At 41.7% G+C, this 27,226-nt stretch overlaps 1 pseudogene; it reads right to left on the bottom strand.

Annotated features, from left to right (window-relative positions):
- Positions 1–287: 287 nt before the first annotated feature.
- Positions 288–26,765, bottom strand: LOC132495778 (serum paraoxonase/arylesterase 1-like; annotated as a pseudogene).
- Positions 26,766–27,226: the final 461 nt, after the last annotated feature.

The following is a 27,226-nucleotide window of genomic DNA, read 5'->3' as shown; positions in this document are numbered from 1 at the left end:
CCGTGAGCCATGGCCACTGAGCCTGTGCGTCCGGAGCCTGTGCTCCGCAACGGGAGAGGCCACAACAGTGAGAGGCCCGCGTACCGCAAAAAAAAAAAAAAAAAAAAAAAAAAAAGAAGCCCTATGCATCACATCTGTTCCCAGCTAAACACACTTTCATCTCTTGTGATGTCCAAATTTAGGGTCAGCATTCATTGTTCAGATGAGATCACTGTGGCCCCTTAGATGTGGCAAGCAGTTGAAATGAGGAGCTCCCAGTTGTCAGGGCATGGGTGCAAATCAGCCTGTTAGAGCTCACAATAAAGAGCTTTGTGGAACACAGTACCAATCAGCAGTTTCCCTTTGTATACAGAGGCAACCGTACTTCCTTGTAACACTGTACCATTTTCTGCCTAAACCACTGTAACTTTGGGTTCTTCTAAAATCTTCTGGATTTGGAGCACCCATCGAAAAATAACATTAGATTAATATTTTTTAAAGTCACTCAAGACATAACTTTAAATATGGGGTCATTTCTCCCTAAGAAGAAGCCTTTAGGTAAACCATATTTTGTTCCAAATTACTCTCTATATGATACCTGTTTCCTCCTTGGTAAAATGACAGATTCTGGTCAGATGATCTTTAACAGAGATAGAGACTCAAAGACCTATAGAGGCAAGAACTATAAATCAGTAGTACAGCCTGGGTGTGAGACATAAAGGAGAGGTAGGGACTATGGCAAATTGCAGGAAGGAGGGGTATTACTCAGTAATAGTCAAATTATTGCCATGCTGGAATTCAGGCTAGTTTTTGTGTATTTTCAGGTAAGCTAGGAATTTGGATGTTTACACTTAATTCCTGATTTTTAAATGTGGCAATAAAAACAAAAACAAACACAAAAAAGAGCATTGCCCAAAAAAGAATATACCTCTCCACTACATTCATCATTCCTCTGAACTTAGGGTCCCAACTCTAAATGTGTAAGAATTCATGAGTTTGGTTTCCTTCATTTAGTTGTAGTTGAGCAGCAATATGATTGTATCATTAGCAGCAGTATAGTATTGATAGTATCTAAGATGGCTATACATGATAGCTGATGTTTGACCATTTTGGCCCATAAAATGGTAATTTCATATGATTCACCTACTATACCGAGCACACGGTAAGGCAGGAGCCCAGGGTTGTATTTTGGATCTTCCACTTAACTGTTTGTTTCTGATCTGTAGAATGAGATGGGTGGGACTATATTAACTCTAAATTTGCTTTCAACTTTAAGTTCGTGTTCTTCTGAAGGCTTTAGGATAAAGTACAGTGACTTGGAGAACAGATACTGATATACAAAAACACCAAATATGGCAGAATAGGCAGGCTAGTGCTTGTTTATTAAAGGGTCAACGTGAGCATTTAAAAGGACCTCTCCAAAACAGCTGGCACCAAAGACAGATGTCTTAGGAAATTGCTATAGCATTCACGTGTAGTAGTTAGTTACTGGGAAATAGCTGGTGGTGCACCTTGGCTTTAGGAAACCACTTCCTAATAAAACTAAATCACTCTTCTGTGGGGCAGTGCACTAGACAATGGATCGTTATTACTTTTTCCTATACCTTACCAGATGCATCATTAGAAAGGAAGTATTTTTTTTCCAGAACAGCAAACTAAGTCCATGCTATAGCAAATGGCCCAAGTTCCCCAAATGAGCTAACAAGCAAGAACAAATTAGAATCTAACATTCTTCCCAGTTCTGAGCAGTGAACACGCCACAGCATACATTTCTTCAATTCTATTCAACGTACCATATAGCAGTCATAATAGCTAAGAACTAGCAAAAGGCACAGGATTGCCGTTCACCATAACCACAATTGTCCTGTAAACCCAGAGATAAAGGGCATGAAGAGCCAACAGGCAAATGTTAATATGTATTTGGTTTTTGTTTCTTATTCAAGAGATGGTAGCCTTTAAAAAAATCTTTTTTTTTTTCAGGGGTGGAGGGTGGGATGAGACTGACTTTTTTTTTTTTTTTGCGGTACGCGGGCCTCTCACTGTTGTGGCCTCTCCCGTTGCGGAGCACAGGCTCCGGACGCGCAGGCTCAGCGGCCATGGCTCACGGGCCCAGCCGCTCTGCGGCATGTGGGATCTTCCCGGACCGGGGCACGAACCCGTGTCCCCTGCATCAGCAGGTGGACTCTCAACCACTGCGCCACCAGGGAAGCCCCCATTCCCTTTTATATCTGATCTCTGGGGTCATCTATCCATGTCCCCCTTTTATTTGCACATATAATTGAGATTTATATTTTCAACCACTGACATGATTCATTCTGCAAACTAACCTCTGATCCAGTAGGATTCTCTGGGTCATAGAAGACGATTTTCATGCCATTGGGGTGGCGACCAACTCAAAGGTCCCCTGTCACAGGATCCTCGGATACCTTATCCATAAGTGTGTTAAAGTCCAGAGGCTTCTAGATTAAAACCAAGGAGAGAAGGAAGGAGAGAAAGTGAAAAAAATTGGAGAGGTGATGGAGCAATACATCAGGGAAAACTATCATCCTGTCCTTGGTCACCACACTCCCGGCTCCAGGGACATGACAATTGTGCCCCATTTCACTAGCACTCAAGGGAATTCCTCTAGCTTTCCATCTGTGCTAGTATTTTGCTGGTTTCCAGGACACACGAGGGAGGGGGAAGATCAGAAAACCAAGGAAGGCTGTTAAAAGTTAGATGAAGGCATTTGGACTAACATCTGTGCATGAAATGAAAACTGAAAGGAAAAAAAAAGTTTTAAGTGCAGCCTAAAACAGTTCCTTCTAAAACGGCATGTGCAAATGATATTTTTATAAGCATTCAGAAAACAACCAGGAAATGTAGATTCATTCCTGATGAGAACATCAATGAAATGTAGGCTCTTCTTTAACGGCTAATCATAGGCTCTGCAGCCAGAGGAGAAATGATCACCCGGGGTCTAATTTGTGCCTTGGAGTTGAGGAAAAGTTTCTTCCTTGACTTCCTGATGTTATTCAACTCCCTGTTCTTCTCTGCTTATTTTCTAAATATAAGTTGCAAGCATGTGATGACTGCACAGATTGCTGTCGCGGCTTTGTACCGGGATCATAAATAATACCAACGATTCTTAATTCCATCATTTATCATCCTGGCTGCCTTCTACCGGGGAGAAATCACATCTATTTGTTTACTTCTAACTCTCAGTTGGAGAAACATTATCTACCGTGTACCTCAAACAGAGGCCAGCCTACCTCAGCACCCAGAGACCCTGTAATAATCGGCGGTGACTCATTGCACAGGCCAGAGCGTGGGCAGACAGACAGCTGTGGTGAGCCCACGCTGCCCTGCGCTTCCTACTCAAAATGAGCTCTCTCCACATGGCCGTGAAGGGACGAGAGGGCTCAAGCTTTGAGGCAGAACCTCCTTTTGACCTTCATGCAGCGCCACCACTCATTCCTACCCTGGAAACCGGCAAGTTTGGCCAAAGGAGGCGGCTGAGCAAACATCCTCTGGCCAAAATCAGCTCCAAGTCTCCTCCATCCCCAAAGCCCATCTATCCCAGTGTCAGACATTCTAGGCTGATAACGTTAAATTCTTTATGTGAGGAAAATGTTTGTCGCAGGGTTCTGCTATTATCTTTGGAAGGGGTCATGGCCAGCTGGCGAATTCCATGGCAGATGAAAGCCTGCAAAGATGAGGGTGGGGAGTGAGAGTGGGAGAAGGACACAGAAACCTGGGGTCCCGTTCATTCATTGCATGATTAATGAGCTCCTGCCTTGCACACCAGCTGAGCAAGAGCTGACAGTCAAGCAGGGAGCCCATCTTGGGCTCAGCAATGAACTCTTCCCTTGCAAATCCGTAATTCCTAGCAATACTAACTCACCACGATGCACACTCAGACCACGTTTCATGCTTCCACAAAGTCCAGTGGAAATGTTTACATTCCTTGGTAAGGGAAACGATAAATTATTCTCTTTGGGAAAAACTGGAACCTCTTAACAAATATCCCAATTTTTTGAGAGTTGGAACTCACTGAAGTGAGACTATTCATTGGCTGTGTCTTGGAATTTTTTTTTTTTTTTTTGAGGAGGGGATCGTTTTTATTGCGGTAAAATATGTAAAACGTGGGCCTCCCTGGTGGCGCAGTGGTTGAGAGTCCGCCTGCCGGTGCAGGGGATACGGGTTCGTGCCCCGGTCCGGGAGGATCCCATATGCCGCGGAGCGGCTGGGCCCGTGAGCCATGGCCGCTGAGCCTGCGCGTCCGGAGCCTGTGCTCCGCAACGGGAGAGGCCACAACAGTGAGAGGCCCGCATACCGCAAAAATAAAAATAAAATAAAATAAAATAAAATAAAATAAAATATGTAAAACGTGAAATTTGTCATTTGAACCATTTTTCAGTGTATAATTCAGTGGCATCAAGTACATTCGAAATATTGTGGGGCCTCCCTGGTGGCGCAAGTGGTTGAGAGTCCGCCTGCCGATGCAGGGGATGCGGGTTCGTGCCCCGGTCTGGGAGGATCCCATGTGCCGCGGAGCGGCTGGGCCCGTGAGCCATGGCCGCTGAGCCTGCGCGTCCGGAGCCTGCGCGTCCGGAGCCTGTGCTCCGCAGCGGGGGAGGCCACAGCAGTGAGAGGCCCGCATACCGCAAAAAAAAAAAAAAAAAAAAAAAAAAAAAAGAAATATTGTGAACCCATCACCACGATCCATTTCGAGAATCTTTCCTCATCCCAGACAGAAACTGTACCCAGTAGCTCCCCTTTCCTCCCTTCCCCATCCCCTGGTAACCTCTATTCCACTCTCTGTTTATGAACTTGCCTCTTCTAGGTACCTGGAATCATACACTATTTGTCTTTTTGTGTCTAGCTTATTTCACTTAGCATAATGTCTACAAGTTCATAGGTGTTATAGCATGATTTAGTACCTCATTCCTTTTCAAGGCTGAATAATATTTCATTGTATGTATATACCACGCTTTGACGGGACATAAACCCATCTGCATCTCATCCCAAATTCTAAGAACAATCCCAGCTAGTTTATCCAATTTCTTGGCACTCCAAGTATCAATTAACTGGTCTTAATTAATATGATCCTTCAAAAGAAAGAATAACATTACAGTTGAAGCGGGGGAGTCTCAACTGAACTGTTATGTCAGGAGACAGGCATGATTTGCTGCCAGAAGTGGGAGCCAAACCTGAAATAAGCTTTGCCCTCAACCTTGCCTCGGCAAGAGCAGTGCCTTTATGACTCTGTGTTGAATGTATATTGGATTGGGTTTTATTCTTATAAGATCCTTTAACTTTCGATTTGCAGAAGTGCCTATTGTTATAACTACAATTTGTTTTTATCCCCCAAGCCAATATGAGTGTGTGTAATTCCATTTTACTTCAGCTTAATACCAAACTAGCCCTGCCGGTGATTTTTTTTTTTTTTTTTTTTTTTGCGGTACGCGGGCCTCTCACCGCTGCGGAGCACAGGCCCCGGATGCACAGGCCCGGTGGCCACGGCCCACGGGCCCAGCCGCTCCGTGGCATGTGGGATCCTCCCAGACCAGGGCACGAACCCATGCTCCCTGCATCGGCAGGCAGACTCTCAACCACTGCGCCACCAGGGAAGCCCACCTGCCGGTGATTTTAATGTCAAACGTGATGTTACATTTGATGTTGCTTCAGGGTAATTTTCTCAGAGTGAAGCCCCTCAGGACAGTCACTGAGATGCGGTGACGGGCACAGTCACACGGGGCCTGGGGACAGCGCTTCGTATGCCGTGGGCAGTTCTGACAGGGGAGCGCTTCTTCGTGTTTTTCCGAAGCATGACTTTCATATTGCTCCACTTTGCTCTTACTTCTTTCCTCTCCTTTGTGTTTTTAACCCCTTTTTGCTCCAAACCTTCAGACCGGATCAGAATTGGTTCCGGTGAAGATGAAGCTCTGAAGAATGCCCTGCCCCAGCATGTTAAATTAACAATTAATTTGTTCAGTGCCTACTACGTGTGGGAATTCTTCCAGGAACACATAGAGAAAATATCTGTCCTGTGGCGCTTATACCCTAGTAGGAGAGGCACACAGACAATAGAGAAGAGAAGTAAAATACAAAATATGTTAGCAAAGGATGCTGAAAATAAAGCCATAAAGGAGAGAGGAAGTGTGTGTGTGTGTGTGCAAGTTTAGATTAGGTGCCCAGGGAAGGCCTCGCTGAAGTGACATTTTAGTGAAATCTGGAAAGGTATGAAGGAAGAGCCATGGAGATCTGGAGGAAGAACACCTGAGGAGAGAGACAAGTGCCCGGTCCCGAGGCAGGGCCTTGCCGGGGGAGCCCCAGAAATACTCAAGCAGGAGTATCTCAGCAGCGGCCCAAGGGCTGGAGACAAAGGCAGCAAAGGGATGGGCTGCCAGGGTGCCTGGCGGCCATTGTGAGTACTTGGGCTTTATAAATATTGTGCTGTTGTATACAAGTTGAGGCTATTGTCCGTTCCATCAACATGGAGGGGAAAAAGGAGGGGGGAGGGAGGGAAGGAGGAAGGAAGGAAGGAAAGAAAGAACTGAAGAACACAATGCCAAGCTTAAAATTCACTAGGGCAGAAAGAATCAAAGTTTCACAGGTGATGTGTGTGGTTTGCTGCTTCCCACTCTGCAGCTAAGCAAAAGTGAACAAACCCATATGATGCTGATGACTCAATAAAAGAGTGAAAAATTGGTTCTCACCCACTCCAATTAGTCCTTTTTTCCTCACTTTTAATTTCACAAATCAATTAGAATCTAATTATCACTCTGCAAACCTATAGTATTAATACTTCTTACCTTCAATGGAGTTAAAGTCCAATTAGCGTGCTTTTCATACACATGAATCTTATGAGCCAGCACGTCAGATATATAGACGTACCTTCAAAACAAGAAAGAGCTACATCAAAGCTCGTGAAGTAATGTGATTCAGAAGGTTACCATGAAGTTGTAATAACTCTTCCTAGGGGAGAACTTGGCTTAGAGACTGGAAAATGGAACCTGTCTCAAAGCACACCAAATTCTGAAGGAACTCAGTGAGTTGACAGTGCACAGAGGAGTTTTAATCTCTGAAAAGTTATTTCTAAAGGTGGGACGCTAACTGGCACTGACTAGTAAGGAAGGAACTTAACTCTAACACAGATATCTGGGAGCAAAAGCATGACAGTGCTTTTCTTGGCTTGTCAACATAAAGGCAAGCCCCAGGTTCTGCATTTTAGCCCCTCGTTTTAGGCCAGAGAAAGCACAAGAGAAGACAAATGCTTGGCCTGTATCTGAGAGGAGACTTCCTCCGCTCTACCCTGAGTGCAATGTCACATTCATCATAACAATCTGTGGCCAGTCTAAGCACAGTGCATCCCAGGACAAAGAGATAAATGACTGCGTGATTATCTGCCATTTGTGAAGACCAGGAGATGATATGAATAATTGAAAACTGTCTGTGTTGCTTTCTCTAAATATGTTACTACTCTCTAAATATGTTACTAACCTTCTAAGTATGTTACAAATCCTTCATGATACAAGAAGAGGAGGATTTTATATACACACCAATGCTACCCAAAGTGTGGTCCCCAAACCATTGCTGGTCTGTGAATTGTTTCACTGTCACCGCCAGAAAATAATGTAAATCAACTATATCACTAAGCACACTACTTAGTGAGGCTGACTTTTTCCCCCATGGTAACACTTTCTTTATGAAGGAAGTGGTGCCTTGATTTACATTTTGGTACAAGCTTTTTGTCATTTCACAAACCAGCACTACTGATATATACATACCTACAAATTGTTAAATCTCATTATACACTCAAAAATCTTCCCTCAAAACAAAGCTGTTTAGTAATACTAAATGTTTATTGCAGTACCCCCTCTTGAAACGCACTTTTTTCCCCAAAAAAGAAATTTAAAAAGAGTATGCCTTCACAAAACAGAAAATTCTGATTTGATATATGTTACTCCCTGAAAAATTAAGATATTTTACATTTTCCCTAATCCTCTTACTGGGATAACATGTTAAAATGCATCCCATCATTTAGAAAATGAATATGCTCTAAAGATGTCTAAGGAGAATCTGGGGACATACATGGCATTTTAAAGAGTTCACACACTTGCCATCAGGTGAGATGTTGATTCCACAGCAAAATCAAATCCACCGGCCACCACTCGAACTTCATCTGGACTGTAGTACACAACAAATGAGCACGCTAGACCCAAATACAACTCCCAGGATCTCAGGTAGGGGTCAACAAAATAGTGATCACTGATGGCATAGAAGTGTTCAGGTCCCACACCGACAATGCCAGTCAAACTGCAATTCAAACACACACATATGACACATGCAGGTGAAGCCATGGTACGTTACAGGATTATGCATTGGCATTCATGAATGTCTACTTATAAAATCAAAAAGTGGAATGGAGCCTTCACAATAGCTGTTACAGCCCGGAATTATGCAAAATCAGTCCAACCTATACAATCCTCAAAGACAATAATGACCCTAAGAAACCCTAAAAGGTTATTAATTAATAGCAATGGAACATAAAAATCTTATAAACTGTGTCTTTAAAAAAGTGTGTGTGTGTGTGTGTGTGTGTGTGTGTGTGTGTGTGTGTTTAGACAGACTAAACTCCACAGACATTAAATTAGGCCAGGAATCATCATCAGGGCCACACATTTCTTTATGCTCATATAGAACAGTCCAAGTCAGCATCAGGCAGTGGAAAAAACCCTGGCAATCTTGAGACTTCCATTTTAGTTAAAGCTCTGCTACTATTAGCTGTGTGATCTAGGGAAAATTAATCATTTCACATTCCAGGGCCTCAGTTTCCTTATCTATAAAAAAGGAGTAGGTGGACTGGTCTATCTTTCAGCCTTACAGGATCACATCCAGCCATAAAGTTTCATAATTCTAAATGGAGTGAAATGTCTGTGAGCAAGAATGCTCAGAAATAGGATGCTGTGGCTTTTCTGTTGCTGTTGTTCTGATTTTGATTCTCCCTGTGCTACTGAAAACCTAAGATATATGAGTCTATTTTTCTGCTTTAATAGGTACAACAGCGAACACATAAGTGAGTCATTCTGTGCTGATTGAGGTGACAGAAGTTCCCGGGGGCCATTATCTGGGAGAGAATTATCTCCGCTCCATTGCGGAGGGCGTCACGGCCGGCACATCAGCTCTGACGCAGCTCTGGGCTCCTGGGCAACTTTGATAAGTGTACAGAGCCTCAGTTTTCTCATCTGTAAAGAGAGGTTAAATGATTTTCCCAAAGTCATACAGCTCATTAGTATAAGACTAAGGGTCAGAATCTTCATTTGTGGCGTTGCAGTGGGAATTACAATGAGATGATGCCTGCTGTATGCCTTGCGGGGAGCCTGCCAATCACAAAGCCTCCATCAATGGAAGCCACAGTTACCACATGAGAAAAAGGGTCTAGGAATTTAGGATTAGTCTGTACAGGCTTCAGGCATAAGCCTGCAAGCTGGGGTTTTTTCCTCTCTTTTTTAAAGGTAGATTTCTGAAATTAGTTTGCTTTATAATCCTTTGCTATTTTTCATAAAAAGAAGAGCAGAAGGGTTTAGAGTAATAGCTTTGAAATCTGATGAACTCCATTTGAATTCTGGAGTTGCTTGCTATCATCCATGGGGCCACAGCATGTCACTAAACTCTGAGCCTCTCCATACCTTGAAATGTCGGGGTAAGAATAAAATGAAATAATGAATCAAGGACCCTAGCACCATGCCTGGAATATAGTAAATGACCAATAATGACCATTGTGGTGTTATTATTATTAATAACATGCTCAAATTATAATAGATTAGTCATTGGAATATTAATGTTGTAGACAACCATAGAAACAACCATCAAATACAAAGCAGAAAGTATACATGGCTAATCCTTGGGTTGAGAGAGCAGAATTTTAGTTAATTGTGGCACTAACTATAGTTTGGTTCTATACTGCCAAAGATCAATATATTTGCAATTGCCCAGAAAAAAATACTCTAACCCTGGGAAATTGGACAAAATTGAGATTTCCAAGATTAAATGGTAAAACAAATAAAATAAGTTTTCACTGTTTCATAGCGACTCAGAGCACAAGCTCCAGACTCCAGCTACCAGGGTTAAAGTTCCAGTTGCGCCATTTATTGACAGTGTCACCTGAGGCAAGTTAAATACTCCAGGCCTCATTTTCTTTAATCCAAACTGGTATAGAAATAAAACCTAATTAAGAAAATATTTGTGGGACTTCCCTGGTGGCGCAGTGGTTAAGAATCCGCCTGCCAATGCAGGGGACCCAGGTTCAATTGCTGGTCCAGGAAGATCCCACATTCTGCGGAACAACTAAGCCCATGCTCCGGGCACAACTACTGAGGCTGAGCTCTAGAGCCCGTGCTCTGCAACAAGAGCAGCCACCACAACGAGAAGCCCGTGCACCACAACAAAGAGTAGCCCCTGCTCGCTGCAACTAGAGAAAGCCCACGCACAGCAACGGTGAGCCAACACAGCCAAAAATAAAAATTAAAAAAAAATCTGTAAAAAGTTAATAATCTGTTAAATTGGTTATTGCACCACCCAACTTATAGTTGAAGCTCATTAAGTTGTTATTATCACTGTTGTTATTACCATTAGCCCAGCTTCTCTAGTCTACATACTTTCTCCTAATTTAGATCTTGGGATTTAGCACATTCTCCAGACACTCAGTGTCCTCATTCTCTTTCCAAAATATATGTGTTGAATGAATGTATGAAGAAACTCTCCCACCAAAAGCTATTGTCTGAACTTTCATGCAGATGAAGACCTGGGCTGTAGTCTGTAATGGCCACTAATTGGTTGATTGACTTTCATCCAGTAACTCGATTTCTCACCAATCTTGGTTTCCTCATCTTCAAATCCACCAGGTAAGAAAGGAGAGGAAGGAGCACTGGGAACACTGAGCACCCATCACTTACCAGGTGCTCTGCTAGGCACCTGCATGTACATACCACACGGTTTAAAAGAAATCTAGATTTATAAATTCAGAGATAATTGAATTCTGCAGGTAAATTATTCAAATAGAGGGTAGGATTCTAGAAAACCATAATGATTAGAGGATAAAAACTGTTTGGGAAGATAGTGTCAGATTATTTTCCTAAATCCATCACTACCTCATAAACCAAACCCTAAGGCAAGCGAGGATGTTGACTTTGTGTTGGGTTGTTGGGGATCAGGGATCCACGTGTGTTTTCTTTCTCTGTATGTCATACTGTCAAGGAGCCTGGGATGGAGCTGAGTGTCACCACAGAGCTGCTATTTCAAAAATCGTGTGCAAAACAAACAGCAGAAGAGGCAGCACAGGGAGGTCTTAGAGGCACCAGATTTCAGATCTCCTCTTAGGTATGTATTTCTAATTCTTAGAAACATGTAATATTACATCTTTTAATATAAAAATAAATAACAAATAAGCTCAAAATGTGAAATTTGTCTATGGAACTGGCTTGGGTTTGAAATACTAAGTCTGGTTTTCGAGAAGAGGAGAGTGTTTTCTTGCTAAAAGATTAAAGGAACATTCTCTGAGGCTAGGAGCCATAAAGCAGCATCCAGGCAACCTGGGAAATGAGGGAGGAAGAGGATGGGTCTTCTCTGAGGGGCTTGAGTCCTCAAAAGTTTCTGCAGAGGACTTTCCTGGTGGCGCAGTGGTTAAGAATCTGCCTGCCAATGCAGGGAACACGGGTTCGAGACCTGGTGCGGGAACCACATGCCGCGGAGCAACTAAGCCCTGTGCGCCACAACTACTGAGCCTGCGCTCTAGAGCCCGCGAGTCACAACTACTGAGCCTGTGTGCCTAGAGCCTGTGCTCCACAACAAGAGAAGCCACCGCGATGAGAAGCCCGCGCACCGCAACGAAGAGTAGCCCCTGCTCGCCACAACTAGAGAAAGCCTGCATGCAGCAACAAAGACCCAACACAACCAAAAAATAAATAAATAAAATAAATAAATTTATATTAAAAAAAAAGTTTCTGCAGAAGAACACTTGGAAGAGTTTATGATCATTAGAAAGGGGAGTTGCCATTATCCCCCCACCCCGTCCCCTACTCCCTGCCAAGAGGAAACACTAAAAGTGGATTAACCATCCACTGGTGTTAAAGGAAAATAGAAATATGACATATCTCAGTACTTAGGCAGAAGTTTTTGTTTGATGGTTTTCAGATGCAAAAATGACTTTTCTTCTTGAAATTTAAACAACTCAACCGTGGACTTAAAATCTGGAAGGTTCACCACCAGCAGGTACACGGTATTATCTGAGAAGAGATTAAAAACAAAAATGGAAACATTAACCGAGCTGTCAGCTGTCAGCCCTGTCTCCAGAAAGCAATTTCAACCCACCTCCAACCAGTACTTAGGGTATCAGGCAGATGGAATATTTTCATCTCTTTGTAGAGAGGCATTTGTGATTGCTCCAAAGAAAAATGGCTAAAGGAAGACCCAGTGACAGTCTCTAAAAACTCCAGACTCCACAAGGGGAAAAAAAAATCCTCAACTTAAGAATGAGCAGCCCTTGACACTAAAACTCCAAAGAGCTTATTAAGCTTTCTACTGCAAATGGTCTCAGCAAGATGCAGCATTGAGATAAAAGAGATAAAAGATGTGAAGAATATCAATAAGAGAAGGTGTGCTCAGGTGTAATTTACACAGTGTGAGATGATCAATTCCATAAAAAGAGCACGTGAGAGATAATATCACAGGGAAGCAGATTCTGGGAGTCAGTGCAACTCTGAGACAAAAGATACCAGTTTAAGTGGTCAAGAAGGTATGATCAGAAGCAGCAAGTGAAGTTAGGCCATAGTCTTTGCCTTTGGAAGCAGTGAGTCTTTGGAAAGTTTTGACGTCACTGAATTGGTGTTTAAAGGAAAATAGTGTAAAGTTTAGGAAGTTGAATTGAAGAAATTTGAACACAAAAGCCAGCTATGAAGCTTCCCATTAGTCCATTTGACAAGCAAATGTTTAATTGGTGCTAAGTGCTACAAAGGGAAAACAAAACCAGATAAAGGGATGGAGAGTAATGAGATGTCTTCTTCACAGGAGTCAGGGAAGTTCTGAGAAGATGATGTCAAAGCAGAGATCTAATGAAATGAGAAACTGAACTATGTGAATATCTGGGGAAAGAGTGCTCCAGGCTGAAGGAAGAGAGCGTGCAAAGGGCCTGAGGCACACGTTTCCTTGGAAAACGTAATGGTGAGGTTGTGGTTGGAGGAGTGAAAGAGTGGGAATACTGAAGCCACAGAAACAGGAGCCAAGGCCAGTCTTCAGGGCTTAGGATAGGGATCCAGGGCTTACTTATAGGGGGCTTTCAACCAAGGAGTAACATGACCTGTGGGTATGGCAGTAATCCAGGCATGTGGAGATAAGGGACTGGACCAGGAAGATGGCACTGACAGGAAAAGACAGGAAAGGACAAGAGAGGCATTTGACAGGAAGTATCAAAAGTCCCTGATGATGGCTGAGGAATGAGGGAGTCAGAAATCAAACATAAGTGAGGATTAAAACCCGGATTCACGCTTTGCACAGCAGATTCCACCTCTAGGAATTTATCCTAAGGAAGTATTCACAGAAGATATATGTACAAGAATGTTTATTTTGGCATTGTTTTCAATGAGCATAAAAGTGGGAACAGGTTTAATATCCATCAACAGATGAACTATATTATGGTACTTCCACACAACAAAAATTCTAAAGAGCCATTGTAAAGTACCTCTAAATGCACTGTCAGAGAAAGGAATCCATGATGTAGTGTTTAATACAAAAGCAATTTATACGAGCACTTGTGTAATATTTATGTGGTTACTTTTCCCATTTTAATTTAAAAGAGCATGCACACACCCAACACCCTATTTCTTTGCACTTAAAATATTTTGAAAATAAAATATAGTGTTGATAAATGGGTGAAGAGGTCATTGAAAGGGAAATATATACGGATATATGTATATTTCATATATACATACATGGAAGAAGAGAAGTCATATGGGGTAAACATGAAGAATGGAAGATAAGAGGATAAAGAATTACTTTTCGACATTTTGAGTTTAATGTGGCTATAGGACAGGAACCCACATAGAAGTATCTAATAAGCTGAAGGGAGGGAACTGAAGAGCTGATTAAAATCATCATCATCATCATCCACTTTGGGGGTGTTCTCCTAGAGAGCTGGCACAGTTACAGTTGTGACATGGCTGAACTTTCTGAAATAGAGGAAATAAAGAGGAGGCAAAATATTGGTCCTTTGGGGAATGCTCAGAGAATTCGAAATGAGTGACAAAATAATAAAGAGGAAAAAAATAATAAAGAGGGGAGACAACCTGCAGCAGACTCAGAATGAGGACACATAAGTGTACTGGAATATCAGGGAGGGGCAATTGAACAGTATAAAATGAGATGGAGGAAGGAAGGGGGGAGGGAGGGAGGAGAGGAGGGGAGGGCAAGGGGGAAGGAGAGGCAGAGGGGGAGAATTGGAAGAGAGAGAGAGACATTGCTGATAACTTTCAAGGCAGCAATTTTAGCCCGCCCAAATGGGAAAAGTCTGCCCGGACCGAAGAAGGGATTGTTTGATGAGGAGATGGACGACAGGGGTGATTCTCAACCCTGGTCTCACATTTTTATCTCCTGGAGAGCTTGTAACAAGCACTACCACCCAAGCCTCCCTCAGACCAACTGAATCAGAATATTTGGGGCTGGAACCTGGACATCAGGCTTTTTAAAACTCTCCAGGTGCTTGTGTGTGCAACCAGGATTAGAGTTAATGTAGAGACCAAGGAAATGGCTGCAAAAAGAAGGGAAGAAGTGGGATGAAGGCATAAGGGATGAGGCAACATGTTAAAATGTGGAGAAGCAGTTTGAAGACAACCAGAGGCACCAGTGGGCAGGGAGGCATCGAAAGTGACCATCCGTCAGTGGATCTGTAGGTTGCAGGTGTCTTACGTTAGAAAAATCTATTCCTGTAAATGCCTGGATCTGTACAATTCTTTAAGTTGGAAAAACCCATAACGATTAGAGCCGAATATCATTACTATAGTAATTACAGAGATAATGTGAAGGTTGGTATTTTTAAAAATTAGGTGTTTTTCAAATCTCAAATATTTTAGCATTCTCAAGCCTTTATGTGGTTATAACATTATATTTAATTAACATGTGGGTAAGTTTAAAATCCAGAGTAAGAACATTGTTCATGATTATACTTTAGTTGGATGAAAAGAAAAATTCTTTCATTAACATTTTGCTGTTTTTTTTAATTTGGCTTTATTTTTAATAAACATTAAATAAACATTGTTACCTTCATTTGTGAATGTGCTAATCCCATGAGGGTTAAATGAAGACAAATCAAAGTTACTTCCAGTGATCCTCAGTTCCAACACTGTTGTATCCTTTTCAACAGTGGACATGATCCACTGTTCATGTCCATCAGAAGTATTTTTCCAGGCTTATCGGGTTCAAAGCTCTTTATTCCAGGATATTTTAATCCCTTATAGAATAATGGAGGAGAAAACACAGGCACTTTATAAATACTTCAAATGCTGATGGAGGTGGTAGATGGCCCATGGGTTCACACTGTCTGGTTCCAGCCACAGGGCCACAGGGGAAGCCTCTTAGTTGGCTTGTGTAATAGGCCCACGGGGTCTCTGGGAGCCACATGCTCCACCAGGTGACCCCACACAACAGGCACAGACCCTTCCATGTGTGTTGAATATCACAGCTATCAAGCTACCAACCCATGACAAAGATAAAAAAAAGAAGAGCAGACCAAAGAGACATTTATGAATGGGCTTCAATAATATAAGCAAGGAACACGGACAGAACATTGGTTATGGTTTTTAAACCGTCCCCTAGCAGGTTCATTGGAAGCATCTCAGAGACGAGGTTTAGGGGAAGTCTAGTAAGCAAAGGGAACAACTCCTTTCTTAGCCTGAAGGTAGAAGAACGACACATATCTATTTGTTTTACATATCTGGGCCCCATATAAGATTTTGCTGGAAATATATATTCTGTTCCTTTAAAAAAGAGCTTGTAAGATACTTCTGCTGAGGATGACTAGTCTTCCATCTTCATAGGAGAAAACTGGATTGAATGAACTACAACAGGAAGCAAAGGGTTTTCAATGGCTGGATGACTTGTATACTGTATCCTATCAACTCTGTTTTCCTAGATTAGGTTGTTGACTTCTTTTGTTTTGAGCTATATCGCCTACCACAATGATCTATATGCAGGAGAGGTTCAACAACATGGTGGCTTTTCTCTTCAAAGTTTGGAAATTGTGGAATAAAATATCAACGATTTTAAATTAAAAGGCTTATTCTGAAAAGTATAAAAAAAGATAAAAATCTAAATGACGTGTGAGGGGATATATATACACACACGTACACACATATATACACTCAATTCAGCAAATATTTGAGTATATCACTTAAGGGCTTCAAGGAATAGAGAGATGAATGGGAAGCCATTCTTGAACTCACTGAACTCACAAATTGCCACAATGGAAGACAGGGGAATATAAGAGTTCACTGTACACACAGGAATACAAATATGCATAAAACATATACTATCAAAATCATAACATCAGTATGAATGCATATACGGTTTGTTTTTTGAACCATATCACTGCTCATTTTATTTGAAGATGGGCATTGGTATAAAAAAGGCTGAAACAAAAGACAAGCTGCCAGTCCTAGAAAATGATTCAGAGCACAGTAAGTGAAAGGAAACACTTACGGAGCTAATGAAAGCCAGTCCATTACGAAGTATCTCCAAGTCTTCAGAGCCAGTTTCTGTCAGAAAAGAGAATAGACAGCACAGATTATTTCCTACTGTTGCAGGAAGCTAAGGGTCCTTTTCTTTATCACTCCTAACTTGAAAATAGGGCTACATATTTAGCTCTTCTTTGATAGGTTTATTTATTTATTCCAGTTGACTAATGTGATCATTAAAAATTAAAAGCGATTCATATATTGAAATAAAGTATATTTAAAATGTACACTTAATATATTTGTTTTAAATTGATGGACTAGAACTTTTTCCTTAGAGCCCAAAACCTCTTAAAGTACATGGAAATTCACTAAATGTACAAAAGGTACAGTAATTTGAAAATAGCCTGCTGTTTTTTAAAGACATAAACTCCCAATATATGTTGATACTTAATAATTCCAAATCAAATAAACTCTTTGAAAACCCTATTGGAAATATAAACAAATTCCAAATGCTTTGGTTAAAATGGGGATACATTTCATATGCCAAATATGCATTTACTATTAATATAAACATCAATAAAATATCACCAAATTAGTTATGCTTTAAGTACATGTAAATTTTTTGGATTTCAATCAATCTCGAGACATATGGGATTTCTGATTTGGTATTAATAATTTTAGTGGAGGTGTTTGTTTTTCAAATATCCAGTGATATTTAATATCAATATCATGTTTGTTTTCTAGAAAAAAGATTACACTATAAGATATCTGACCAAGCTTACTGATGCTAACTGCATTGAGTCATGTGGTCTAGCCTTTCCAACCTCAGTCAACTGAGATAAATAATTCTAAAAAATCCTCAAAACATAACAAAAGCACATCGGGACTGACATATACACACTACTATATATAAAACAGATAACAAATAAGAACCTGCTGTACAGCACAGGGAACTCTACTCAATATTCTGTAATGACTTATATGGGAAAAGAATCTCAAAAAAAAAAGTGGATATATGTATATGTATAACTGATTCACTTTGCTGTACACCTGAAACTAACACAACATTGTAAATTGACTATACTCCAATAAAAATTAAAAAAAATAATAACAAAAGCATGAATGTCAAACAAGTTGTTCTCAAATAACAAAGCTGGTTGGTTGAAGCCAGATGGGGACTTGAGTCCTCCAACACTCCTGTTGGTTGCCTACCAGCTGCTATTCCCTGGCCCTTTTATCTTTGCTGAAGGGTCAGTCTTCCACAAAGGAGGCCCATAATTACCTTCCCAGCTTCTTTTGCAGCTAGGGCACCAGCCTGTTTTCTAGCTCTGATTAATGAGATCTAAGGGAAAACCTGCTGAGAGCTTCAGGGAAAAATTTTCCTCCCAGATATTAAAAGAGAGATGCAGGGCTTCCCTGATAGCACAGTGGTTGAACGTCCGCCTGCCGATGCAGGGGACACGGGTTCGTTCCCCGGTCCGGGAAGATCCCACATGCCGCGGAGCGGCTTGGCCCGTGAGTCATGGCCGCTGGGCCTGCGCGTCCGGAGCCTGTGTTCCGCAACGGGAGAGGCCACAACAGTGAGAGGCCCGCGTACCGCAAAAAAAATAAATAAATAAAAAATAAAAGAGAGATGCATTAGGAGAAGCCCTGTGGTAACTGCATAGGTGTGTGAGGTCCTTTAAAATTTTTATCCTTTACTCATTGCTTTTTATTCCTCTTTTGTCCCTCCTCTGCCATCTGCTCAGGTTATATTACTATAAAATCAAACACTGTCTGACTATTGTTTTTGCTAAACGGACCAAACAAAAACAAATGATCAAAAAACAGTCAAAAACATTGACAGTAGGTTGGTAAAATCAAAAGTCAAGTAATTTGGTATTCATAACTAACTACTGACTTAATAATACTCTCCTGGTTCATAGTTTTATTTTTGAACAAAATTTAACAAGTATATTAATCAAATAACTCGCAAGATAATACTTCAAGTTCAAGCGAGATACTTCCTCCTCTCAAATACTTATCTATTCCTTTTCCTAATTTACAGTTAGAAAGTTCTACCAATTTTACTCTTGGGAAGCATTCTTTCTTGTTCTGGGAGAGAAAAAAAGGAATCAACTACGCATAAAACTGTCCAGAAATTATAATTAAGTTGCAAAGATAAGTAGCCAATAAAGTTCTCCTTAACTGTACTTTTTGCCTGGGTTTCAACCCCAGGGTTAGTGGTCCCTGAAACCTGAGCAATTCTACCAGACCAGACCTAAGCAAGACACATGGGTCCCTGGGCACAACATTCAGTATTTATTTAGCAGAGGTGGGTAGATACAAAAAGGAGATACACAGTGTCCTCTTGAGGACTCTGTGCCCTTTGGCAGAACAGGAACTATTTCATCAGCTGTGTCAGGAGTCCTAAGTGGAAATTCGGGTTAAATAGCAACAGGGTTCCAATTTATTCCATTGATGTTTTAGGGCTGCTGACCATCTGCCCAGTGTGGCCCCAAAGCCTGGACTGGACATCTGCTTTCGGGTGTGTTACTTGAAAAATGCAGGTGTGCTTAAAGGATTTATAACTTCAGAAAATCATACCCAAGGCCAACATATAAAAAGGCATTGCACATACACACACCCAAAAGTGACTTACTAAATCTGAGTGCATAAACATTGTGGGGAACATTTGAGTGAAAGACAAAGCAAAAAAGAACAGATGTGAGAAGGAAGTACCAGCAGGCTGCCTGCGCAGCACAGAGCTATTGACGTAGCATTTGAAAGAAATGGACCACAACATTAGCACAGCCAAGAGATTTAAACAATAAACACTTTTTGAGAACTAATGATACAATATAGTCAGAGTGAGCAGCAACAATTATCCAACAATCCCTAGAAATCTTATTTGACTAAAGATAGACAGGCAGAGAAAGTTTTCACTTTGCCTTACTGATAATTTAGTCTCATAGAAGGAGGAAGATGGGCTAAGGGTGACTGGACACTTTGCATAAAATTCCTAACAATATGGTATAAAATAATAGGAATTTGGAGGTGACTGATTATTTCATCTTTTCATTCAGATAAAAATGTAGCATGCTCCTACTATCATGCTATTGGCTATCAATTCTACCCTCTACGAGGGTCTGAGCTAAGAGGCTAGCAGTGGGGTCTAGTAATCAGCTTTGTTAAAGCACCACAGTTCACCTTGAGGCACACAGTAGAGAACCTGGGTGCTAGAGATCCAGAGGTGAATGGATAGATGAGGAAGGCCTGGCCTGCAAGGAGAGGGTGGGTCCCTGAATGAAGGACACAAACTTAGAAAGCAGACTTCAAAGGACACTTGGGATCTGCCCCCATGACCTGAGAAACAAAAAGATATTTCACCAATGGAAATCTGACGTTACAATCAAAAAAGTTTGCAATAAAGAAATAAAAGGGAAAGTTTAGAGCAGTGCCTCACCAACTTTTCAGACTAAGACCCATGTTAAGAAAAGCATTTTACATGGTAGAAACACACATCACACACACACACACACACACACACACACACACACACACCCCTGAAACAAAGTTCACAATGTGATACTCACCCTAATACATTTAATAAATTCTTAACTTTTCTATTCAATTCTATTTCATTTATTTAAAGATGCTGGTCATACCAATAACAAATATTGGTGAAGATGTGTGTATATATATATATATATATATATATATATATATATACACACATATATATACACACACACACACACACACACACACACACATTGGAATATTACTCAGCCATAAAAAATAATGAAATTTGACATTTTCAACAACATGGATGGACCTGGAAGGTATTATGCTTAGTGAAATAAGTCAGGCATAGAAAGACAAATACTGTATGTTATCACTTATATGTGGGATCTAAGAAATAAACAAATGAATGAAAATAACAAAAGAGAAACAGACTCACAGATATAGAGAACAAACTAGTGGTTACCAATAGGAAGAGGGAAGTGGGGAGGGGCAATATAAGGGTAGGAGATTAAGAAGTACAAACTACTATGCACAAGATAAACAAGCTACAAGGATATATTGTACAGCACAGAGAATATAGCCAATATTTTATAATAATTATAAATGGAGTATAATCTATAAAAATACTGAATCACTATGTTGTACACCTGAAACTAATATAATATTGTGAGTCAACTATACTTCAATTTTAAACATAATAAAATAAAAACAAACAAATAAATAAATAAATAGGTAAGTGTTGATCATAATTTACTAAATTGATTTTGTGATCCACCATTTTGAAAAACACTGGTCTACAGAAAACTGTGAATATACACAGAGTGCCCCAAGGAACTCAAAGGACAGGTACAAGATGTTAAGAGTGGAGGTCATAATCAAGGACATTACCAAGAGTGACACAGAAGAAGAGTCAGTGACGTGCAATCAGTGAGTGGGTCAAGACTTGGGAAAAATGCCAAGGATAGCCAAATTAGCTTTTTTAGAGTCAAAATCACACAGGAAGAAGAGGTATGCAGCCTGGGTTGCAAGGTTCATTAAATGTGATGTGTTCACAGAGGGCAGAGAAAAGCAGAACTGATCAGCCCGTATTCTAACTTAGGCTTCTCTCTCATGGAAGTTGATCTCTAACCTGGAAAAGGCAGAATAATCACAGTTAAAGGGAGCCCACAGTAGGTAAGGAGGCATTAAGTGAGCACTCAGTTGCTTTGGGTTCAAATCTGTGGCCAAAAGAACTCAAATCTCAACAGACTAATCATTACTAGTTCAGTTCAGGTACTGTAATTACTCTGCTTTAATCCTCAAATCTCTCCCTAAGGTATTGTTTTCCCTATTTTACAGATGACTAAGATGAAGTGGCTTTTCAAGGCTACAAAATTAGGAAGTGGCTGAGCTGGGATTAGAACTGAAGTATGAATGCAAAGATCACATTTTGTCCTCTGCCCAGCAAAATTTACCGGTTATCACCACTTCCAAAAAGCTGAAGGAAGTGCCAGAAGACAATTCAGCTTGCGTTACTATAATCCAGCTCATATTTTTCTATTTTATTTTCAATTATCAGGAAATATCTTGTCAAGGGCTTGATTAAGTCCAAATGTTCCAGGTCTAAAGGATAAAGTTCAATGTTTGAGATGTGTCACTGATTTATAAGCTGCTGAACTCTGGCCAGAAATCACATACTCCCTGCTATGAATTATTCTTTGCAAATACATGACAGCTCCTTACAAAAGAAAGCAAGGATCTTTAGCTATGCATTAAGAAATCCATTGTGGAACTTTCCTTGGGGCCATATGCATCCTCGCCTGGTCTACCTTCTGCCACTACACACCCCTCATTATTCAATATTCCTTATTGGGTCCTACTATCCTTAAAAGGATGGAATTGGGATTTGAAATCAGGTGCCATGACACCAAGGACCCTTTTCTCTACATCACTTTCTCATGCAAGTTTTCCCTCCACCTAGTCCTTCCTGCTAATCCACCTGGAAGATTCCTACTCATGACGTCTGCAGCTCCTACTGATACTCTGTGACAGGATTAGTAACTCCTTCATTTATCCTCATGAACCTTCACGTATACATCTACAGAGTCTCTTACCATATTGTTTTACAGGAATCAGTTTGTGGTCTCATTGCTCACAGTACACTCTGAAATCTGTGAGTGAATACTGCATCCTATTCACCCCTGTGACTTCCCACATGAATACAGCACTCGAGGAAAAAAGAGGGTACTTGGTAGATGTCTGCTGAATTGTTTTGTGGAATTAGTAGGCTAGTGCATCAGATGGAGATGATGTTGGTTGCATTGATAGAGGAGGGCCAGTGAGTTATTTGTCCTTAGCTTATGGTCTCAGTGAGGTATTACCACAATATATATTCAAGTACCACTCATTAAGTAGATCATTCATAGGTAGATTTCTTTTAATAGATCTTTATTGGAGTGTAATTGCTTCATGATACTGTGTTAGTTTCTGTTGCACAACAAAGCGAATCAGCCATGTGCATATATGTGTCCCCATATCCCCTCCCTCTAGAGCCTCCCTCCCATCCTCCCAATCCCACCCCTCTAGGTCATCGCAAAGCACGGAGCTGATCTCCCTGTGCTAGGCCGCTGCTTCCCACCAGCCAACTATTTTACATTCGGTAGTGTGTATATGTCGATGCTACTCTCACTTCGCCCCAGCTTCCCCCTCCCACCCTATGTCAAGTCCATTCTCTATATCTACCTCTTTATTCCTGCCCTGCAACTAGGCTCATCAGTACCATTTTTTTTTTAGATTCCATATATATGTGTTAGCATATGGTATTTGTTTTTCTCTTTCTGACTTACTTCACTCTGTATGACAGACTCTAGGTCCATCAACCTCACTACAAATAACTCAATTTCGTTTCTTCTATGGCTGAGTAATATTCCATTGTACATATGGGCCACATCTTCTTTATCCATTCATCTGTCGATGGACATTTAGGTTGGTTCCATGTCCTGGCTACTGTAAATAGAGCTGCAATGAACATTGTGGTACATGGCTCTTTTTGAACTATGGTTTTCTCAGGGTATATGCCCAGTAGTGGGATTGCTGGGTCATATGGTAGTTCTATTTTTAGTTTTTTAAGGAACTTCCATACTGTTTTCCATAGTGGTTGTATCAATTTACATTCCCACCAACAGTGCAAGAGGGTTCCCTTTTCTCCACACCCTTTCCAGCATTTATTGTTTCTAGATTTTTTGATAATGGCCATTCTAACTGGCATGAGGTATCCCTCACTGTAGTTTTGATTTGCATTTCTCTAATAATTAGTGATGTTGAGCATCTTTTCACGTGCCTCTTTGCCATCTGTGTGTCTTCCTTGGTGAAATGTCTCTTTAGGTCTTCCACCCATTTTTTAACTGGATTTTATGTTTTTCTGATATTGAGCTCCATAAGCTGTTTGTATATTTTGGAGATTAATCCTTTGTCTGTTTCATTTGTAAATATTTTCTCCCATTCTGAGGGTTGTCTTTTCGTCTTGTTTATGGTTTCCTTTGTTGTGCAAAAGCTTTTAAGTTTAATTAAGTCCCATTTGTTTATTTTTGTTTTTATTTCCGTTACTCTAGGAGGTGGGTCAAAAAAAGATCTTGCAGTGGTTTATGTCCAAGAGTGTTTTTCCTATGTTTTCTCTAAGAGTTTTATAGTGTCTGGCCTTACATTTAAGTCTTTAATCCATTTGAAGTTTATTTTTGTGTATGGTGTTAGGGAGGGTTCTAATTTCATTCTTTTACAAGTAGCTGTCCAGTTTTCCCAGCACTACTTATTGAAGAGGCTGTCTTTTCTCCATTGCATGTTCTTGCCTCCTTTGTCATAAATTAGGTACCCATATGTGCGTGGGTTTATCTCTGGGCATTCTATCCTGTACCTTTGATCTATTTTTCTGTTTTTGTGCCAGTATCATAGTGTCTTGATTACTTAGCTTGGTGGTATAGTTTGAAGTCAGGGAGCCTGATTCCTCCAGCTCCATTTATCTTTCTCAAGATTGCTTTGGCTCTTTGAGGTCTTTTGTGTTTCCATGTGAATTGTAAAATTTTTTGTTCTAATTCTGTGAAGAATGCTATTGGTAGTTTGATAGGGATTACACTGAATCTGTAGATTGCTTTGTATAGTATAGTCATTTTCACAATATTGATTCTTCCAATCCAAGAACATGGTCTATTTCTCCATCTGTTTATGTCATCCTTGATTTCTTTCATCAGTGTTTTATAGTTTTCTGAGTACAAGTCTTTCGCCTCCTTAGGCAGGTTTATTCCTAGGTATTTTATTCTTTTTGTTGCAATGGTAAATGGGAGTGTTTCCTTAATTCCTCTTTCTGATTTTTTGTTGTTGGTGTATAGGAATGCCAGAGATTTCTGTGCATTAATTTTGTATCCTGCAACCTTCATAGGTAGATTTTTGAAATAGCATATGGCAATAATAAAAGCTAACATTTACAGAGTATCTTTCATGTGCCAGATTTTATATATATCCTACTGTGATATGTATTATGAGCCCATAATATTTAGGTGGAGAAACAGGCTCAGAATGGTAAAGTTGAGACAGGCTGGGACCTGGGACCCTTTGCTACAATGCTTGCACTTGGACAAACATCTCCTCAAGCAACAGAATACAAACTATAAGGGACTAAAAATAACTGCGTGCATGTGCAGTTGGGACAAATTATGGACCATATGATACAAAAAGACCAAAGACCCAACTGCCATTCATGAGGTGTCTGGAACAAAAACAGGGTACTGCACATGATCCCTGCACACAGCTCCACCAAGGGGGTGGGCAGGCCACCTAAGCTGCCCCTCTGGCCCAGCTGCTGGATCTGCCCCTACCCACACCCCATTTAAAGGACCAGATTGCCCTCCCTCAGGGAGCGAGCAAGGGAACCCGTTATTTGTTGTCGCTCCCTGTGCTGCAGCACAGGTCCCCAAAAAGCCTTGCCTAAATTTCTCTTCTGACCTGTTATCAATTTCTGTTGATTAAAAAGTCCAAGAATCCGGGTCAGTGACAAAGTGACTTGAAAGTTGCAGAACTGAGATGCAACCCAGGTCTGTTGGAATTCCCCCACTGCCCTCTTCCCACTAGAGCGTGCTTCCCACTAGAGTGGGCGTGGGGGTGGCAGAAATATTAATGCTAGCTTTGCTGTTTCCTTCTAATGAAGGGTCTCACGCATTACAGTGGGCAATTTAGGAATGAGGAAGTTGTCCCAGAGACGCGGGGCTGCAACATTCCACACTACAGGGGGCGCTGTTTATATCGTAGTCCTCGGCATTTCCTGGACTTGCGCAGTGCACACCGCGCGCGGCCATAGCAGCCAACTACAAAGAAGCGCAGGGAAGGCTGCTGATCCAGGGGAGCTCTGTGCTGCTATCACCTCAGAAGCATCCGGGAACCCCTCAAGACACATCTAGTATTCTTCCACAAGTTCCTTCCAGCCCCAGGACTATATAACTTCTTGTGAACCTGCCCCACTCGCATACACCGCGTCTCTGAGGAAAAAAAGATGTATCGCCTCTGCGGATTCACCTCAACCCTGCTGCCGGTCTCAGGACATAATCTCTTCCCTTCACTCCTTTGGTCAGATGAATGATTTTCTCTGAGATTCAGAGGTCTTATCTCTCAAATGGGGATAAAGGTAATTTACTGACCCTCCAGGAGCTCTTGATCTGGTTCTCAGATGCGTGACGCAGGATTTGAACGTCCTTTTGAAACCACGCACCTCAGATCCAGTCACACCTCATGTGGGACTCAAACACAGACGAGCCTCGTGTGGGGCTGGAATCCACAATCTCTGGCTTAAGAGGGGACTCGAACCCACAGTCTTCTGATTGCCACCGCACACCTAGCCTCAGGACTTAACGAAGCTCAGGTTCTCTCTCTCTCTTTTTTTTTTTTTTTGCCGTACGCGGGCCTCTCACTGTTGTGGCCTCTCCCGTTGCGGAGCACAGGCTCCAGACGCGCAGGCTCAGCGGCCATGGCTCACGGGCCCAGCTGCTCCGCGGCATGTGGGATCTTCCCGGACCGGGGCACGAACCCATGTCCCCTGCATCGGCAGACGGACTCTCAACCACTGCGCCACCAGGGAAGCCCTCAGGTTCTTTATGTCTCGGCGCAGAAGGACTTCAGCGAGAGGCAAAGTGACAGGTAAGAAGTAGATTTATTAACAGACTTTGTAAAGAGGTTGCAGGAAAATGGGGCATGAGAGGAGGGTCATGACCCACGTCTCGGGCCGCCAAGTGAGGGTCCTTGGCTCTGGGCAGGAAAGAATTCAAGAGCGAGCCAGAGTAAAGGGAAAGCAGAGATACACACTGCAGAGACAGAACTTGGGCGTCTCAGAAGGAGAGCAGCTCTGGGAGAAATACACTCCACAGAGTGCCAGCCGGCTCAGAAGGCAAGAGGCCCGGGGTATGGAAGTGGTTAGTTTTTATGGGCTGGGTAATTTCATAGGCTAACAAGTGGGAGGATTATTCCAGCTATTTCGAGAAAGGGGAGAGGATTTCCGGGAATTGGGTCACCGCCCACTTTTTGGCCTTCTACGGTCGGCCGGGGAAGTGTCATGGCGCCTGTGGGTGTGTCGTTTGGCATATGGTAATGTATTACAATGAGCGCATAAGGAGGCTCAAGTTCTACTGCAAGTCGAATCTTCTGCCATCTCGGGCCTAATCTGTTCTAAGCAGTTTTTGTTGTGTCCTCAACGGCTATGTCATTCTTTCAAGGGCTATGCCCGCCCCCTCCCCTCCTGTCTCACTTTAGAGACATGCATACACATCCCCTGAGGAGCTCGTGAAATAATGCTGATTCTGATTCAATAGTGTGGGCTGGGGCCCGAGATTCTGCAAGTCCTGGGAACTCCAGATGATCATGCATCTGGTCCACAGTCCTTTTGAGTAGTGAGGCTTTAGAGCTTTTCGAACAGTGAGTGCAATTTCCCTTCCTCCCCTATCTGGGCTGCTCGAAGGCTCTGCAACCATCCTCCATCTTCATAACCACCCATCCTCCCAGCTGCACATTGCTCCTAT

This window comes from Mesoplodon densirostris, chromosome 9, assembly GCF_025265405.1.
Source record: "Mesoplodon densirostris isolate mMesDen1 chromosome 9, mMesDen1 primary haplotype, whole genome shotgun sequence".
In the NCBI taxonomy this organism is placed as follows: Eukaryota; Metazoa; Chordata; class Mammalia; order Artiodactyla; family Ziphiidae; genus Mesoplodon; species Mesoplodon densirostris.
Note: the sequence above shows the minus strand (reverse complement) of the source record. Positions and strands in the feature narration are given on the sequence as shown.